The sequence below is a fragment of the Papio anubis genome, chromosome 2 (genome assembly GCF_008728515.1).
Source record: "Papio anubis isolate 15944 chromosome 2, Panubis1.0, whole genome shotgun sequence".
Lineage (NCBI taxonomy): Eukaryota > Metazoa > Chordata > Mammalia > Primates > Cercopithecidae > Papio > Papio anubis.
In genome coordinates, this window is record NC_044977.1 from 174089716 (window position 1) to 174097643 (window position 7928).

At 39.2% G+C, this 7928-nt stretch overlaps 1 long non-coding RNA gene across 1 annotated transcript; it reads right to left on the reverse strand.

Moving 5' to 3' along the window:
* Positions 1–2139: 2139 nt before the first annotated feature.
* Positions 2140–7575, reverse strand: LOC110742660. The gene is made up of 3 exons (XR_002520576.2): positions 7533–7575; positions 6373–6543; positions 2140–2830 (listed from the first exon to the last, which is right to left on the reverse strand). It is a non-coding gene; the product is annotated as an uncharacterized LOC110742660 (long non-coding RNA).
* Positions 7576–7928: the final 353 nt, after the last annotated feature.

Here is a 7928-nt window from a genome sequence, read left to right on the forward strand (position 1 = left end):
ATGAGCCAATTAAACCTTTTTTCTTTATAAGTTACCCAGTCGCAGGTATTTCTTTACAGTAATGTGAAAACTGAAAAATACAGAAAATTGATACCAAGGAGTGGGACATTGCTATAAAGATAACTGAAAATGTGGAAGCAGCTTTGGAACTGAATAACGGGCAGAAGTTGGAAGAGTATGGAGGGCTCAGAAAAAGACAGGAAGATGAGGAACGCTTGGAATTTCCTAGAGACTTGTTAAATTGTTGTGACCTAAATGCTGATAGTGATATGGACAGAAATGACCAGGCTGATGAGGTCTCAGATGGAGTCAAGGAATTTACTGGGAACTGGAGCAAAAGTTACTTTTGTTATGCATTAGCAAAGAACATGATGGCATTGTGCTCCTGCCCTAAGGATCTGTGGAACTTTGAAATTGAGAGTGATGATTTAGGGTATCTGGGGGAAGAAACTTCTAAGCAGCAAAGTGTTCAAGATTTAACCTGGCTGCTTGTAAGAGCTGATATGCATGAGCAAATAAATGAGGTAAAACTGGAAGTTATATCTGAAGGGGAAGGAGAGCATAAAAATTTGAAAATTTTGCAGCCTGGCCATGTGGCAGCAAAGAAAAGTTTATTTTCAGGGGAGCAATTCAAGCCACCTGCAGAAATTTGCATAACTAAAAGGAAGGCAAGTGCTGATAGCCAAAACAATGGGGAAAAGGCCTTGAAGGCATTTCAGAGAACTTCGTGGCAGCCCCTCCCATCATAGGCCCAAAGGCCTAGGAAGACAGAATGATTTCCTGGGTCATGGCCAAGACTCCCCATCCCCTGCTGCCCTACACAGTCTCAGCACACTACTCCCTGCATCCCAGCTGCTCCAGCTCCAGCTGTGGCTCAGAGGGACCCAAGTACCGCTCAAGTGTGCAAACTGTAAGCCTTGGTGGTTTCCATGTAGCCTTAAGCTTGCAGGTGCACAGAATGCAAGTGTTGAGGTTTGGCAGCTTCTGCTTCCTGTACAGCCTGCACAACCATGAGCAAATTAAACCTCTTTTCTTTATAAATTACCCAGTCTCAGGTATTTCTTTACAGCAATGTTAGAGCTGGTTAGTACATACAGTTTCTGATGAACATTTATTATTTATATTTGTTGATTAATTTGGAAAAACACCAGTCCAAATGGAGTTCTCTGTTTAAAAAGAGAAAAAGTACCCAAAGGGATACTAAGAAAGAAAGGGAAGATACTAAGAAGGAAAAAAACCTGCATTTTCTTCATTTTATATTTCTGGCCAATCTGAATTACATAGTGATTATAATAGCTTCATAATATAGTGTTATAAAATTGTATAGTGATAATGAATAGCTTAATAATATAGTTTTATAAAAGATAGAAATGTATATTTTAAAAGACATGCATTGACATATTAGTTTTTAATTTATTTATTTTTTTGCCCTCACATTGAAAAAGTGATTTCCAAATTGCAATGATGATATCCCACAGACATGGCTAACAATTGTCAGTTCTCATGTGTGCATGGCTCAACATATAGTCCAATATTTGCCATTTGTTATCCAGTTCAACTCCATGAATTTTGCTCACACATTTTAGAAAAAATAGTCAACATTTTAAGGCTTATAATTTCTCCAGTTCAATTATTAAAACACTCTTAGAGGAGATATGCAGATCTGGGGCCATCTCATTTCTGGAACCTAAAATGTAACATGAACCAGTTAAAAGTTGAAGGTTCCATATTCTTGTCCTTGCATTTAGAGATATAATCAGGAGTAAACAAGGGTCTTAGGTTTTACAGCTGATCATTTAATAAAGCAAATGTCCATCTATAAGCTTCAGACACATTTTAGAACTTTTGTAAAGGCTGATATAATCATACATGTAAATTAGCCAGAGGATTTTTTTTCTCAAAACGTTTGAAAAGGAAAGAGATTGTTGTGAAATTAACCATAAAGAAGGTGGGCAGGGAATGGCAAAGGTTATCCTGCATGATGTGTGACTAATCTCTAAACTAACTTCTTTTAGAGGATAGTGACCTTAACCTTGGCCATGGGGGTTGCCACATCTTTTATGTCTTTGAGGCACACGTTGTGTGTGAACCTGTATTTCAAAGACGGAGATCAATGAGAGTGTGTTTCTGGGTGTAGGATTTCCTGCAAATGGGACTTACATACTTTCATAATGCAGGGCTCATGGGAGAAGGTGCCTTGTAAGGGATGTCTTGAAGTAAGTCCCTTGAAAGGGACACTTGGATTTTCCAGTAGATTTAAAAGGCATAAACAGTTGATTTCCCAGTCATCTTCTGGACTCTCATTGCCTTTCTCCTCTCCCAGCAGCAGCCAAAGTCCTTACCATCAATCTATAACTTGCAGAAACTTCTAAGTCTCATAAGCAAAGCTTCCTGCCTATAAATTGATGTCCCTGAGTGCACAGGTATTCCCTACATCCAATGTTTCCCAGAGGACAGTGTTTAGAGACCTGTAGAGGAACTCCTCTCATTGGGAGTCACAGTTGATCTCTTAGCCAGTATCAGAGCCCTCTTTTTTCTGGCCAATGGCTGTGACTTTAACTTTTAGCTGACACTATGAACCACAAGTCTGAATGCATGAGTGACTGAATGAGTAAGTAAATAAATGAATGAATGAATGCTGGCTGGTAGAAGTTCAAAATATAAGCAAAAACAAACAAACAAATAAACAAACAAAAACCTCCACACATTTCCACCCAATCACTTCACCAAGCATTATCACAGTTCATTGACACCTCTGTCTCCTTTCTCCACTTCAGGCATCAGACTTCATAAAAATGAAAATGATCTTCTATTAATCAAAGGTTGGAACCTAAAATAGTACAGAAAGTTTTGTTAAATTCACTATAGCTTCCAACTACCAGTTTTTGGTAGCTTCTTTGGCATTTACACAAAGCTTTGTGTAGTATGTGTGGTGGAGGATTTTTCTTGTTTTCTCAATTTTTTTCTTTGTTATAAAATTTGTTCATTTTAAGAACCTGTATGTTTGTGTGCAGGAAGTTTGTGCGGTAAGCTATATGCATGTGATCTTGAACCATTTATTACATTAAATGGAAAGAGAGGAAAAATATTTTTGTTCTTGTTATTCCCCAAACCATACAAGACACACAGGTTTTCTCACGCACATGACAACTTCTGTCCCTTCTCAGCAGCATGGAAAATTTGGGATCTATTATCCACAAAAGCAAGATGCATGGCATCTAAGAATTTCTCACTTGCCGTCCTTGTAGAGAACTTTTTAACTGGAAGAGAGAGGTTTAAAGGACTATGACTTAGTTTCACCTGATGGACACCAAGTTTGGGAAATGGAGGGCAGATCATTCCCAACCAGGTGGGTGTCCCTTGCAGCCCTATGCATGTGACCACAGCTCTTGTATAAGGGCATCATACTGATCTTGCAATCAAAGTTAACTTAAGGTTGAAATTCAAAACTAAACTTACAGGAAACCAGAGCCTATCACAATTGAGAAAAAAAAAAAAAAAAAAAAAGGAAACAGTGGGAGTTCATGTGGACAGAAATTGTTAAGTCTCCCACTGCTTGTATTTGTCGGTATCACATCCAAAGTCCCCACCCACCCACCCTCTCTCCCTCCATCCCAAAGTGATGACAAGGGAAACACATGCAGAAACATATGCACACATGTGTATAGAAGGAGCACTGTAGGGCTTTGCCAAAGTGGTTTTGACCACAGCAGATCATTTATTCAGTTTTGCTTAACACAGGTAATTCCCTTAACTTACTGTCCTCAGAGTAAGTTTCAGCACCTGGCAAGTGACATTTAATTTTGTTCCTTTGAAAGGGCACCCAGAGGTTATTACCACCCAGTTCCCAAGTTGCTATCAGGACTTGAACCCATGTGAGAACTAATGGCAAACCACATAGCACTTTACCTATCCTACACCCACACATGGAAACCTAGCTCAATTTGGGCTCATCTTTGAGGGCATCTTATTTGAAAACCTGTCCCTGCAAAGGTATCCATTCCCCAGGACATCATAAGAATGAAAACAAAATGAAAGTTCATCATGAGCATAATGCCTAACATTTATTGAGCACTTACATGCAACAAGCCTTGTGCTAAATACTGCACATGGATGAGCCCATTTAATCCTTATAACAACCCTATGGTGTAGAGGAAACTGAGGCACAGAGAAGTTACATGACTTGCCCAAGATCACACAGCTGTTAAATGGAGAATACAGGCAACCTGACTCCTGAGTTTATGATCTTAACAAATATGTTTTTCAGGCTCCATTTAAATATTTGTGTGTGTGTGTGTGTGTGTGTGAGAGAGAGAGAGAGTGTGTGTGTGTGTCCAATATGTATATGAGTGGGTTTCTGGAAGGGAGGTGCAGGAGGTGACACAAGGGCAAAAAGAAATGGAAGGAGAAGAAAGATATCTTCAGAGCCTTGGGGCAACTCTTCATGGACACCTGTCATTTGTAGTCTAAAGGGACCCTTTTAAATAGAGTATCGACAGTAGGCTGCTGGCAAGATGTATAGCAGTATCTCACTCTCTCCTAGTGGCAATTTGAGGAGACTAATTCAAGAAAACATCATTTACCAATTACTGGAGTTTCTAAGGAATTTATTTGGGAAAAGTGTGAATTGCAGCAAAAAGTAAATCCTACCATTTTCAAGTCCCAAAGCTTGCTTTCTCCAGCTCTTTTCTGTGAAGGGACATGGAAGGATTAAAAAAATCCAAAACCCAAAAACTGTATCTCCATCTCACGCCATCTCTTTTTCTTTTCTTTTCTTCCTTTCTTTTTCTTCTTTTCTTTTCTTTTTTTTTTCTTTTTCTTTTTTTTTTTTGAGACAGAGTCTCACTCTTGTTGCCCAGACTGGAGTGCAGTGGTGAGGTCTCCACTCACCGCAACCTCTGCCTCCCAGGTTCAAGCAATTCTTCTGCCTCAGCCTCCTAAGTAGCTGGGATTACAGGCGCCCGCCACCACGCCCGGCCAATTTTTGTATTTTTAGTAAAGACGGGGATTCGTTGTGTTCCCCAGGATGGTCTCAAACTCCTGACCTCAGGGGATTTGCCCATCTCAGCCTTCCAAACTGCTGGTATTACAGGCGTGAGCCACCACACCCTGCCACACACCATCTTATAAAAAGAAACTTAATCCTCTTGCTTTGATTTTTCTCCCTAAAGCGATTTCTACTGTCATTGGGACTTCACAGGCAACAAGGGAAGGCTCCTGTCTGGTTATTAAAACATGAGCCCTTCCTCAGAAAGTAGCTCATTCTGATACCTTATTGGAGAATTTAAGACATAATACGCAACAGTAATCTTTTGGATTTAACAGACTATTGCTTTGTAGGTTCAATTGTCATATCTCTCTTTTGTGCTTCCTCCTTAGAACTTCTACTAACCTCAAGGGAAGTCCTATGTGGTGAAAATATAAAAGTTGAAAACAGTTTATTGTATTATATTTCTATTACAGATTACTGCTAGAAGGCCTTAGACATCATTTAGTGCCATCTTCCTTGGGGGAGGGGCAGGGCAAGGAGAACGAGGCCTAAATATGCGAGCTGAATATCCTCAAAGCCACATGTTGTCTCAAGATTTGGTCCTTCTTTGAATCCCACTTAGTTTCTCACTTTTACTGAGTATCTTATGTGCCCCCATTTCATTAAGATGGCCATAGACTGTTCAACATGAAAAAGACTGTTCAGAAGCTTTCACTGAATCAATACAAATTTTGGACTCACATTCTTCTCTCCAGTGTTTTTCCAAAAAAGACCTAAGACAAAAGTCATTTAAAAAAATGTGTGACCCAGTTGGCCATACTTAAATGTTAATAAAATCCTATTTTGCTTTCACAATACACTACTAGAGACAGTTTCCAAGTCAGATTCATGCAATTTCTTTACTGTACTGATCAGTAAGATTTTTTTACTTAGTAGAATTGAGGTAAAGAGGCAAAAGCAGAAGCCAAGAGCTAATCATCAATGTGAGGTCACAGCGGTGACTACAGGCTCCATGAGAAAAGAGAGCTTTCCTGTGTTATTTACCACAGTGAACTAAATATTAACAGTAAATGGTAAGTAGTAGGCAATCAAGACATATTGGCTAAATAAATTAACAAAAAGGTGATGGGGTGAGGAGGAGTTCCTCATATACTTCTTCTATGTGCCCCGGCTACTTATATGTTTCCCTAGTTGCCCAAAGACAATGTGTTCTCAATGGGTCATGGCACATCTCACAGTGGAACAGACCAGGTAAATAACAGCTTCTTAAAGAAAGAAACTGAGAAGACAGTATTATTTGGTGCTTTAAACTGTGATTTCTTATTTGCACAATGATGGCAAAGGTAGAGCTGGCTCCCAAGAATGGTTTTCAACTTCCTCACCTTATCAATGCTGTCACATGATAAGACACGTTATCCCTGTATGATATCTCCTGCTTCTCAAGGTTGCCTTCTCTAAGCCTCAGGTTCCTTGTGTGTGAAATGTCAGTAACTCCAGTTAAAGGTGGTAAATGAAGAAAGTTGCCATTTCTGAATCAGAAATTTTGGCGATCTCTGGAAGACACAAGAAGAAACGACTGATTGATTTGAAAAAAGAAAAAATCAAAGCATGAGCTGACAAGTCGAAATTGCACCACGAGTAGGGTGCAATGCAATTCTTCTTCACGGAAACTCAGCAAGGGCTGAGTCAAGTAGTGATCTCTGAAATAATTTATTAAAGAGCAGGTGAATAAGCATGGCTGTTGATCTCTACACTCATTTATCTGTCTGCCCATATTCAGCAATTGGCCATGGTTTTTTGTCCAGGTTAAAACCATGAAACTGGCCTCTAAACAAATCAGAGACTTTGTTTTAAGGATAAAAAGTGAGCATTTTGATAGGAGAGAAAAGTAAAGCATGACTATAAATTTAAGTACAAAATAAAAAGGTAGCTCCTTCTTGAAGTGCAAAGTGTTGAAACACATTGTCTCCTAAGTTTGGCAACCATGAAAGGAGGTGCCGTGCTCTTGGCCCTCACCCTTAGAAAAGCTTAGATTCTGTCATTCTGTGTTCACTGGAGAGAACGTTCCCAGTGAGAGCAGAGCCTACTGCAGAGATAATACTTTACTTCTGCTGAGGAAAACCCACGTTAGCTGCTTGTGTTAATCACCACATGCTTGAATTTCTAAAAATGAGTGTGCAAGCAATAATCCCAACACATTTGGAAAGACATAAATAATAAATAGAGAAAAAATTAAAATCTGGAATTCAAAATAATTAAAATAATTCTAGAGGGAAAGGAAGGAATGAAAGTATGCCAACACCTGTTTGAAGGGTATGGGTTATAAATATTGATTTATCTTCAATAATAGGAAAATATGTTTATATACATTAAAAATACATGGCTGGTTGGGTGCAGTGGCTCAGATTTGTAATCCCAGCATTTTGGGAGGCCAAGGCAGGCAGATCACCTGAGCTCAGGAGTTCAAGATCAGCCTGGCCAACATGGTAAAACTCCATTTCTACTGAAAATGCAAAAATCAGCCAGGCATGGTGACGCATACCTGTAATCCCAGCTACTTGAGAGGGTGAGGCAGAAGAATTGCTTGAACTCAGGAGGCAGAGGTTGCAGTGAGCTAAGGTCACTGCACTGCATTCTAGCTTGGGTGACAGTGAGACTCCGTCTAAAAAAAAAAAAAATTTACATAACTAAACATGAGCTAACTAGAAATAGGATGTAGAGATTCCAAGATGCTTTTGTAAGACACAGCACAATACAAGCACAAAACTGAAAAGGGGACAAAGACAATTCAGTCAATCCAGTGAATGAGAAAAAATTTCACAGCAAATAGAAAATAAAGCAAGATGACAGAAATAAAATCAAATACACATGTAATCATAACAAAAGTCAGTGGCTTGAACTTCCATCAAAAAACAAAGATGTTCAGATGTAAAAGGAA